The sequence below is a fragment of the Dendrobates tinctorius genome, unplaced genomic scaffold, assembly GCF_039654945.1.
Source record: "Dendrobates tinctorius isolate UK_male_01 unplaced genomic scaffold, ASM3965494v1 ptg000015l, whole genome shotgun sequence".
Lineage (NCBI taxonomy): Eukaryota > Metazoa > Chordata > Amphibia > Anura > Dendrobatidae > Dendrobates > Dendrobates tinctorius.
Genome location: NW_027361683.1, coordinates 21,900,069 through 21,911,267, shown reverse-complemented (window position 1 = coordinate 21,911,267; position 11,199 = coordinate 21,900,069). Strand labels below are relative to the sequence as shown.

General features: G+C 49.0%; 1 long non-coding RNA gene across 1 annotated transcript; it reads right to left on the bottom strand.

Annotated features, from left to right (window-relative positions):
- Positions 1–243: 243 nt before the first annotated feature.
- On the bottom strand, positions 244–2,417 carry LOC141074693 (uncharacterized). Its single transcript, XR_012227200.1, has 3 exons — positions 2,298–2,417; positions 1,193–1,278; positions 244–1,062 (listed from the first exon to the last, which is right to left on the bottom strand). It is a non-coding gene; the product is annotated as an uncharacterized lncRNA (long non-coding RNA).
- Between the last annotated feature and the right edge of the window lie 8,782 nt (positions 2,418–11,199).

Genomic DNA, 11,199 nt, shown 5'->3' with positions numbered 1-11,199 from the left:
TTGCAGAGTACGTATGGGTAACAAAGAATCAGGGTTCTATTCCAGAGAGGCAGCCTGATAAACATGTGGCACATCCAAGGAAGGCAACAGTCAAGCAAGGTAACCAATTCTCAACTGAGTCAGCAGTTGATGTTGCAAGACAAAATAGCCATCCATGACAATTTAGAGGCTCTGTAATTGGAATGAGTAGTTAAGTCCTTTAATGAGCAGACGGCTCATACGTCAAGAAAAACCCTTGCCCCTTTTCCCCAACGCAAAGAAAGAATCCAGTCATTAACAAAAACATATCTTTAATGGAGAGTAACACAATTACAATAACTCTCTTCTTCACAAAAACCCATTGTTGGAGGGGTATGGTCGCAGCTCTGGATTAATTAAACACCGAAAACTGTGGGTGATATGCCACCGGACTCCCGGCACATGTTACCCCGACTTATTCTATTGCCAAAGAGTAGCAAGATGCAGTAGAGCTACGATCCCCCACACAGAACAAATAGCGCCTCCTCAATACCATCTTGTAAACCTGAAAGAAATCTGTCCCAGCCAATGTCCGTTAAATACACCCATCTGGACACATCAGCCTGGCATTGTTACCTTCCAATTGCCTGTGCCGAACTATAACACCCCATTTAAAAATGAAAAAAACGAGATATTAGGTGATTTACTGTAAAGCTCTCCAAGCACGTTCGATGCCAGCCCAGTCTCGAGCACCGCACCACACCACCGTGGGAATTATTTCTGACCAAACTGACGAGTTGGGAGAAAAAAACCTGGAAATTTATCAATATCCGCTCGCATTAGCGTGAGAAGCTCCGTCAGTTGTATCCACCTAAATCATTCCCCCCCCCGCATGCAGCACCCAAAATAACTGTGGAGGCCGTTACTCTAGAGATGTGAACCACTTCAATCAGCACTTGCGATCCTGTTAGCCCTCGAATGCCTCTCCAATTACATCGGCATTGAAGAAACGAAACGATCTCCCACCAGAACGCATCTCCGCCCTCTGTTCGGCCCACCATACATAAGAATGACCCAGGATCCATACACTTGTTCTTGCACCACCTATAATGAGAACATTGAAATTCAACTGTATATTAATTATGACATTAGTAACTCTGGCCTTATGTAATGAAAGAAGCAAGTGGAACGCCACCTGCTTATTCTCATGATTTCCTCATCCATGAAAACTCACCCGAGCGGCTTCCGTCACCGCACCAAAGAATGGGTACCAAACTCCCCCGGTGGAAGACCCAAAGCGATCAAAATTTTGACGCATAACTGCCAAGAAATGAAATCTGGTTTACGGGGACCCGTCAGTCATGCACAAAAAATGCTTGGCTCTCTGGCCTAATCGCCAAGTACTGAGTAATCAATTTAATAGGGCACACTGGGCCTCAATGGAAAATAAAGAAATCATGCTCCCTTACTGGTTGTTAGTTTTCGAACACCGAATATGAACACGAATACCATCATTACAAAATGATACATAATTATGCTGCAATCCCCCTTGTATACGAGCTGAATGTGCAGCCAACTCACTAATACCCAATGCCCCAAAAAATTGCAATCACAAATGCCGCAGAAAATAGAGCAGATTCACCCTGAGAGCTACAAATCGTATTTGTGCTATAAAGGCTATGTGCCCACGTAAGCAGAAAATTTCTGCTTGAAAACCGAACTTCACAGAAAAAGTGCGTCTTTTTCTGCGCGTTTTTGCACGTTTTTTGCATAAAAACCGTGCATTTTTTATGCGTTTTTTCCCGCCCGTCTTCTGTCTCATAGGAAATAGCTAAAAACGTGGACTTTTCTGCAAAATTAATGAGCAAGCTGCGTTTTTAACCGCCAAGCGATTTTTAAGCAGTAAAAAATGCATCAATGTGCACAAAAAGTGCAGAATGCATTAAAATGAATGGGATGCTTCTTGTATGCGATTTCGAAGCATCTTTACCAGGAAAAGCGCTTCAAAATCGAGTAAAAAATGCTCACGTGGACACACAGCCATATAATTCTGACCAACAGAGAAAAATAGATTGTCCGTCTAAGAAAATTAATTTTTTTTTTGTAATTTTCCCAACCCTTAATAGCCTGATGTTAAATATTTTTTTTTTGGTGATATCTTCCCTCCCACGTATCTTGAAATGAAAAGACAACCCTGCTAACCAGTTCCTGGCAACCGCTGCCGAGGAACCATGTGAATGTAGATGCTCTAAATAAATCTCTATCTCTTCCAACCTTGCCTCGTTAGAGGAACTACCGGGAGACTACTAGCAAAACCCCCCACTCCTGAGACACCTTACCATATGCTGACCACGTTGACGGAGCCACCAACGCCATGACCAATGGCATTAAGTGACTTCCGGAATTTTCCACAGGTATCCTGGACACTGCCTATCCGATGGGCGAGATCTTGAAATTTCTGAAAGTCAAAATTTGAAAGGGCATTAGCAATAGCATTTTGACTACTTGGTACATGCCGCGATCGGAATAGATATTAAAATGCCAGCACCTCAATACCAGGAAACAAATCAACTTTTTGACAGGAATAGAAGATGACGACAAATGATCTATTGCATGAACCACGCTTTCATTGTCAGACCAAAAGCGAATGCGTGAATTGACCAACTGATCACCCCAACTGCACACTGCCACCACCAAAGGGAGCAGCTCAAGAAAAGTAAAGTTCTTTGTTCAACCATTTTGAAACCAATTAAGCATCCAATGTCCTGCACACACTGATCATAAAGGATGATACCAAAACTGACAGACCCGGCAGCGTCTACAAATAATGACTTATGGATATGGGATGGACCCCTACTCCATCTTAAAACTACCATAACTACAGTAAACCTAGGCATGAGAATAAATACACAACACATTATTTTGGTTGTCAAAATGGCCACAGCTTTAAATCATAGGATTAAAACAATCACAGTAGGAGTCAGGTGAAGTGCTAGTACATTGGGATTCACAAGTACTGTGATATCGCCAGCTGTCTGACATACAGAACCAGGACAGACAGCCATAAAGGGGCGGCACGCACTGGCTTGCCATTCAAGGGCACCAATGACCCTATTATCCTCACTCCTGCGCTTTACCACTGTGCCCGCCCCTGATTGACGTTACCATTACAACGTCCTTGAGGTTGGCCACCAAAGCTGAGCATGTTCACCACCATGAGGTTTTACATCCTCTATTAGTTAAAATGAGTCCACCTTAACTTGTCTGCAACTTCCATCTGACTCCTAAACCGCAAAGCTGGGACGGGTTATAAATTCACATTTGACACCTTTTTTTTAATAAATCACTTTAGTAAACTTATAAACTAGAAGTCCCTGCAAGAGCATTAAGGGGACTAACTTGGCAAACCTCCGACTCACAAAGAGTCATCCTACTGTGCTCAGGAGAGGAAAAAACCCCTGTGGAGGAAACCTCTAGGGGACTATGGCTGAAGGATGGCCCTTCCCTTGGGCTTAGAAGGATAATGCTGTTAACTCTTTATAGCCATGATAAAATTGAACCTGGAACAAAATATACAATGGTAATTTCAAAAATACAATAAAGCATTCATCATACAAGCAATAATTAAAACATTTTAGGACAATGAGTATAAACAGGGCGGGAGGGCGGGAAATGCTTCCTCCTGTTCATCCTGTGTAAGAAAGAGGGAGAGAGACAGATTTCCTGTTCTATATAAGCCCCACCCTCCTCACAGTAACCCACCAGGCACATACATACTGTGCTTCTTACTCTGAAAGCAACATCACTCTTGCTTAAAATCTACACCACTATACCAAAAAAGCTGCAAGAGTAAAGGTCCACCCATCCCCAAGTCATGTCCTCCTCCGCCTATGGCTCCAGTGGTTTCTTGAAATATCCTGACTCACCCATTCTTCACTTTGAAAGGCAGTGCAATCATAATTCAACAACAAAACTCCTCCACACTTGCAAGTCTTCAATCAAAGGAAGACCAAGCCGAATCATATGATGAGGAAGCTTGGCACCCCGCATGGCCATCACCAGCCGGCAAGAAAAAATCCTGCCCATAGGCATGACACGTCACGCAAATGCCAATAAAACAGCAGGGATTGCATTTGTATCAGTGTCACTTTTTTTTTTCTTTTTTTACAGAAAGGAACCATCAATCAAACCTAACAAATTGTCAATTAGTCATGGGGCAAACAGAAAACCATATTAACCGCATCAATCTTAATGCCAAGAAAAACAAAGGCGAGAAGACAGACAAACCGCTTCTACTCCGATGACTGTACCCAAATACTTTCATTAACTCCCAGAAACTGTCCAAAACTTTTTTGCAACTCTCTGAATCTGCTGGCCTTACAAAAAGGAAATCGTCCAAATAGTGAGTCACCCATTGCGATCCTGTTTCCCATATTAACCACCATTCGAGGAAACTACTAATAATTCAAAATAACTGCATAAATGACACAACCCATGGGAAGGCAAGTGTCATAATAATTACATCCACAAAGCAACCTAGCAACTGATAATAATCCAGATAAACTGAAAGACGAAAAGCGGAAACGATATACGATTTTGTCATCAATGCACCATGCCCTGCCTGACGCAATAGCCTAACTGCCTGATCAAAAAAAAAAAAGCATATGCCACTGACAAATGATGTATCAGCCTGAACTCACCAGTTTTTTTTTTTTTTTTTTGAATAACACCTAAGGGGCATACCCTGAGGTTGAAAAAAAGGTGGAGAAGGAAAAAGGCCCCATCATGCGACCTATAGAGACTTCTTTTTCAATTTTATTTTACAATACTAATGGGAGCTCCTTAGCCGATTTCAAATTATCAAAAAAAAAAACAACGCGCTTTTGGAAAATTTAAACAGTATGAAGAAACCATATGTGAATCCCACTCACAACTCAGCTGCTGCCACTTTATTGGGGTAATTGATATCTACCACTCCATCGCAGTAATACTCACCGGGTCCTTGCTCTCATGCTTGTTTTTTTTTTTTCATGATCATAGCCTTTGAGGGAAGCAGGAACACTTTGCCGCTACATGCGAAAAGCCGCAGAACGAGCATTCATACTTATATGGAGTGCTACGGGCGCGTACGAGAGCGTGGGCAGGCAGGGTCGTGGGGTACTCGGTACCGGCCCTGTGAACTTCAATGGGGGACAGTGTCATGGCGGCGGCGACCCGGTCCGTGGCCCAGGGGCGTCCAATAAATAATAAAATAGAGGGGAAAGTTGTTTGCGATGTTGTTAGATGTGGTAGAAATGAAGATAAAGTTTATAGATGGTTAAATACGTGACGCCACCTGTGGTATTCTGGTCAGTGGTGACCAGCGCTGTGGTGTTGTTCCCCTGAGACTGTTGATGTGGTGCAGCTGAGGTGAAAATAGCTCTCCACAGGTAGAGCAATAGTCCGTCCCAGAGCAAAGATATTAGATTAATAGTCAAAATGGCTGTGAACGTTGGGGTGCAGAGAAATGAGAGGAGGACACAGAGAGGTGCAGTTTCTTTACCTTTTACTGGCAATTTGTTGTAATCTGGAGTACTACGTACAGGTGATGGAATGAGTCCGGCTCGCCTGGAGGCATTCAGGGGATCCACCTTGCCAGGTGGGGGTTTAGGACCTTCCTTCTGTGCTTTGTGTGTGGGTCTCTGCTGTTTATAACTAAGCTGAGACCCTCTATTGCGTGATGGTTTCACTAACCTGTACGGCTGTCAGCATGAGCCTATTCCACGGGTACAGTCCTTTTCACTTTATCTGCTGCCGTGCCCTGCTATAAGCAGTTTTTTAGCTTCCCCAGAGCCTCTCTGTCTCTGCTCTTGTCCTTTTCCCTCTTCACAGATCAGCTTCCTGTCATGAACTGACAGGATCTTCCAGAAAGATCTTTTTACCTCACGTTTAACTGTCTTGTCATTTCTCCTCACAGCTCACAGTTGCTCTCGTTTCCATGACAACTCCCTCAGCTCACTTATAGCTGGCTCACCAATCCCCTTTGCTGGCAAGAATTTATAAGGCAGCTCCCTTTTCTGACCTGCAGCAGGAATTGTGATTTAATCTATGTTACCTGGCATGGGGGTCCCCTTTCTGCCTCCAAGCATGACTTCACCTCTTAGAGGGAGTGTTAAGGGCTGGCGGAACACACAAATAATAAGATGGTGTTTAGGTGCGTTCGCAGCCCGGGGTCCACCGTGCAGCTCGGTAATGGCGGACGCGATATGGCAGTGAAATAACGGCACACACGGGGTTAACCTCACCCAAGGTGTACCGAGGCGAACTCTTATGACTTAGAGCCGCACTACCGCAAATAATAGATGCCGTAGTCTGTTTTCGCTCACAGAGCTCGGCAGAGTAAGCGCTAGCGTAACGTCACAGAACTCAGCCCTTAGACAGCAGGACTGAAGTCCCTCTAGACCGCTAGCGCCCGGCACCGCAACTGCGATACCAACAGGGGTCAATAAATGGCGTGTGCAAGTGTGCAGACGGCCGGTATGCACTGTGGCCTACAGGCTAGCCACTAGCAGGCGCTGACTCAGTCTCTAAACCCTTACAACAGACGTATCAAAGGGTAGGGGTTTCATAATGAGTCAGACACCAGATACATGCATCCATCATCATACACACCAAACTATTTGAGTCTATCTTAGCGCATGGCCGAGCGGCAATGCAAACCTTTTATAGCCGCAGGCGTCCGTGATCCTCCTTGCTTCTCGGATGGGCCAATCCGAACACGAGCAGGACCTGAGCACATGACCTTTGATCTCCAATGGGAGATCACTCCACAGGCATGCTCAGTGGCCCGACATGAGGACTTAGTCCCTGGAGGATCTTGCTGCTGGGCAGCATGCATTGCCAAAGCTGAACCAAGGGTGGCAGCAGCAAGCAAACCCACGGAGCTGGTCTGGACAGAGCGCCGGGACCGACGAGTTTGCTGAGCAAGCTCCTCTGCGGCTGGGGAGGAATGGGAGACCGTCGGAGGCAAGGCTCGGAATTCCCGCTGTGCAGCGCCGGAAATCCGACGCCTAACATTACCCCCCCCCTCCTAGGGCCCCCTCCTCTCTGAGCCTCGCTCCGCTCAAACTCTGCAATGAGAAGAGGAGCGTGGATATTCTCCACCGGCTCCCAGGTCCGGGCCTCTGGACCATGACCCTTCCAATCCACCAAGTAAAACTTTTTGCCCCGCATCACCTTGCATCCCACGATGGCATTGACCTCAAACTCGTCAGACGACAGATCTGATGTTCTGGCAGCCGGCTCAGAAAACCGGACATGTGAACTGGCTTGAGGAGAGACACATGAAACGTGTCCGAGATAGCCAAGTGTGGTGGAAGGGCTAGACGGTAGACCACAGGATTAATCTGCTCGAGGACCTTGAAAGGACCGATGTAGCGTGGTGCGAACTTAGCGGATTCCACCCGCAGCCTGATGTTACGGGCAGAGAGCCACACTAAGTCGCCAGGGGCAAAGGTCAGAGCAGGGCGCCGGCGGGTATCAGCGGAGGACCTCATTCTCTCCTTGGAGACCCGGATAGCATCCTGCGTGTGGTCCCAAATGTCACGTGCTTCCACCGCCCAGTCTGCCACCCTAGAGTCGGTGGATGACACGGGCATGGGCACGGGGACGCGCGGATGCTGACCGTAATTTAAGAGAAATGGGGTCTGACCGGTGGAATCGGCTACCGCGTTGTTCAAGGCGAACTCCGCCCACGGCAGTAATGACGCCCAATCATCCTGCCTAGCCGAGACAAAATGTCGCAGATATGTCACCAGGGTCTGGTTGGCTCTCTCCACCAACCCATTCGTCTCGGGATGATAGGCCGAAGAGAGATTTAGCTCAATGCTGAGCAGAGAACAGAGCTCTCTCCAGAACCGAGAAGCAAACTGGGGACCCCGGTCGCTGACAATCTTATCCGGCATGCCGTGTAGGCAGAAAACATGTTTAATGAACAATGCTGCTAGGCCTCGTGCCGACGGTAGCCGAGAGAGTGGTACTAGGTGCACCATCTTGGAGAAATGATCGGTGATCACCCAGATGATGGTGCTGCCACTGGACTTGGGCAGACCCACCACAAAGTCCATACCAACCATCTCCCAGGGCCTGTCCGCAACCGGCAGAGGATAGAGTCCCAGCGGGCCGCTGCCGAGAGGGCCGATTCTGGGCGCAAGAGATGCACGCCTGAATATAGTCCTTGACGTCACGGGCCATATGCGGCCACCAGTACGTCCTTGCCAGTAGTTCAGTGGTCTGTTTGATCCCGAAATGACCTCCCACTCTGGACGAATGAGCCCACGAGAGAACCTCCGGTCGCAGATGGACAGCGACAAAAGTCTTGCCCGGAGGTACAGACTCAAGAGCAACCGGAGCCACGGTCCTCAGGCTCTCCGATGGGACTATCAGTCGAGGCTCCTCCTCCTCCTCTGATGACACCACAGAGCGAGAAAGAGCATCGGCTCGGACGTTCTTCTCCCCGGAGAGAAAATGTAGTGTGAAATGGAACCGGGAGAAGAATAAGGACCATCTGGCCTGACGAGAATTCAGCCGCTGAGCCATCTGCAAATAGACCAAATTTTTGTGATCGGTGAACACCTGGAAAGGATGGCGAGCCCCCTCCAGGAGATGTCTCCATTTTGAGAAGGCCAGCTTCATTGCTAGCAACTCCCTGTCCCCGATGGAATAATTCCTCTCCGCCGGTGTGAAGGTCTTGGAGAAGAAGAAGCATGGGTGCTTCCAACCTTGCGAGTCCTTCTGGAAAAGGACCGCCCCAGCACTGACGGAGGAGGCATCCACTTCTAGAATTAATGGCTTATCTACATCAGGGCGATGTAGAATGGGAGCGCTAGCAAAATGGGACTTAATGGAGGCGAAAGCCTTAGAGACAGTCTCCGACCACAGTTTGGGGTTCGCACCCTTCTTGGTGAGGGCTACCACGGGTGCAACCAAAGTTGAGAAATGGGGAATGAATTGGGGATAGTAATTTATGAACCCCATAAAGCGCTGCACCGCTTTGAGAGAATGGGGTTCCTGCCAATCCATCACCGCCTGTAGCTTGGCAGGATCCATGGCCAAACCCTGGGCTGAGATGATGTAACCCAGGAAAGGCAAGGACTCCTGCTCAAACACACATTTCTCCAATTTGGCATAGAGGGAGTTGGCCCGCAGGAGATCGAAAACTTTGTGAACATCTCTCCGGTGGGAGTAAATATCTGGAGAAAAAATAAGAATATCATCCAGATAGACTACTACCGAGGTGGCAAGCATATCCCAGAAGATATCGTTCACAAAATCTTGGAAGATGGCTGGGGCGTTACATAGCCCGAAGGGCATCACCAGATATTCATAGTGCCCATCTCTGGTGTTAAATGCCGTCTTCCATTCGTCCCCATCACGGATGTGAATCAGGTTATAGGCTCCCCGCAGATCAAGCTTAGTAAACACTCTTGCTCCCCGTAGCCTATCAAATAGTTCCGATATCAGGGGCAGAGGATACTTGTTCTTAATGGTTATGGCGTTAAGTCCCCTGTAATCGATGCATGGACGTAATTCCCCATTCTTCTTTTGGACAAAGAAGAATCCCGCTCCCGCCGGGGACACCGACTTCCTAATGAATCCCCTTGCCAGATTCTCCCTGATATACTGCGACATGGCCTCTGTCTCTGGGAGAGATAGGGGGTATACTCGACCCCGGGGAGGCTCGGCGCCGGGCAAGAGGTCAATAGGACAGTCGTAAGGGCGGTGCGGCGGAAGGATCTCCGCCGCCTTCTTGGAGAAAACGTCTGCATACTGCCGATATGGCTTGGGAAGCGAGGAGAGATCTGCAGGAACCTCAGAAGTAGCGACCTGAATGCAGTCCCTCAGACACCTACCCTCGCAGGACTTACTCCAAGCGAGGATTTTCCCCGAGGACCAGTCTATGTGGGGAGAGTGGGCCCGTAACCAGGGAAACCCTAGGAGGACCTGGTCGATACCTTCTGGCATCACAAGGAGAGACAGCATCTCCTGATGAGACGGAGACAGTGAGAGTCTCAGTGGAGCCGTCTGGTGGGTGATTTGGGACGGGAGTGTCGCCCCATTCACCACCCTAATGGTGACTGGCTGAGGTAGCAAGACCAGAGGGACTGCATGTTGTTGAGCGAAGGCAGATGACATAAAGTTGCCCTCCGCCCCAGAGTCCATGCAAACCTCCACCATCAGAGTGGAAGACTCAAACTCTAACGCCCCTTTAAACAGGAGCTTGGAGGAGAAATTAGCTGTGTCTAGTAGGCCCCCTCCGATAACCACTAGACGGGGGCGTTTCCCGGCCACTGTGGGCACTGGTTAGCGTGGTGCCCAGTCTGCCGACAACGGAAGCAGACTGGGGGTACCCGCACGGACCGGGCCCTGGACCCTGTGCGGGACACCTCCATGGCCTCTGGAGGCTCAGGCGGTGGGCTGAGGGGTTCCAGCGGTCTGGCAAAATTTGGAGCCAACTTATAGCGTTGGCGGGACCTGGAGCGCTCCAACCCTCGCTCAGTGAAGCGAACGTCAATCCGGGTGGAGACTGTAATGAGCTCCTCTAGGGTGGTGGGCACCTCCCTGGTGGCCAGGGCGTCCTTGACATGATCAGCCAGGCCTCTCCAGAATATGGGTATGAGCACCTTATCTGGCCACTCCAGCTCAGAGGCCAGAGTTCTGAAGAGGATGGCATACTGGCTGACCAAAGACGAACCCTGGGTTAGCGCCAGCAACTGGAGTGCCGTATCATGTGTGACCTGAGGTCCCAGGAACACCTGTTTAAGAGCGACCAAGAAGTGGGTGGCACTCTGTACCAGGGGATCCCCACGCTCCCACAGTGGAGTGGCCCATTCCAAGGCCCTGCCCGACAGGAGGGAGATGATAAATCCCACCTTGGCCCGCTCAGAGGGAAATCGTGTAGCCAGCAGCTCTAGGTGAATGGAGCACTGACTCACGAAACCCCTACACGAGCACTATCCCCTGAGAACTTCTCGGGCAGCGGGAGGTGGGACAAGGTCGGGGCAGGACTGGCCGTGGAGACACGAGCGACAGCCTCTGTAGCTGCCTGAACGGCGACCGAGGTAACATCCGCAGCTGAGGTGGAACGCTCTAGCGCTGCCAACCTACCCTCCAGCTGCTGGATGTACCTATGCAGTCGTTGTTCATCAGCCATTATCGGCCAGACCCTGGCGCTAAGATAATGTTAAGGGCTGGCGGAACACA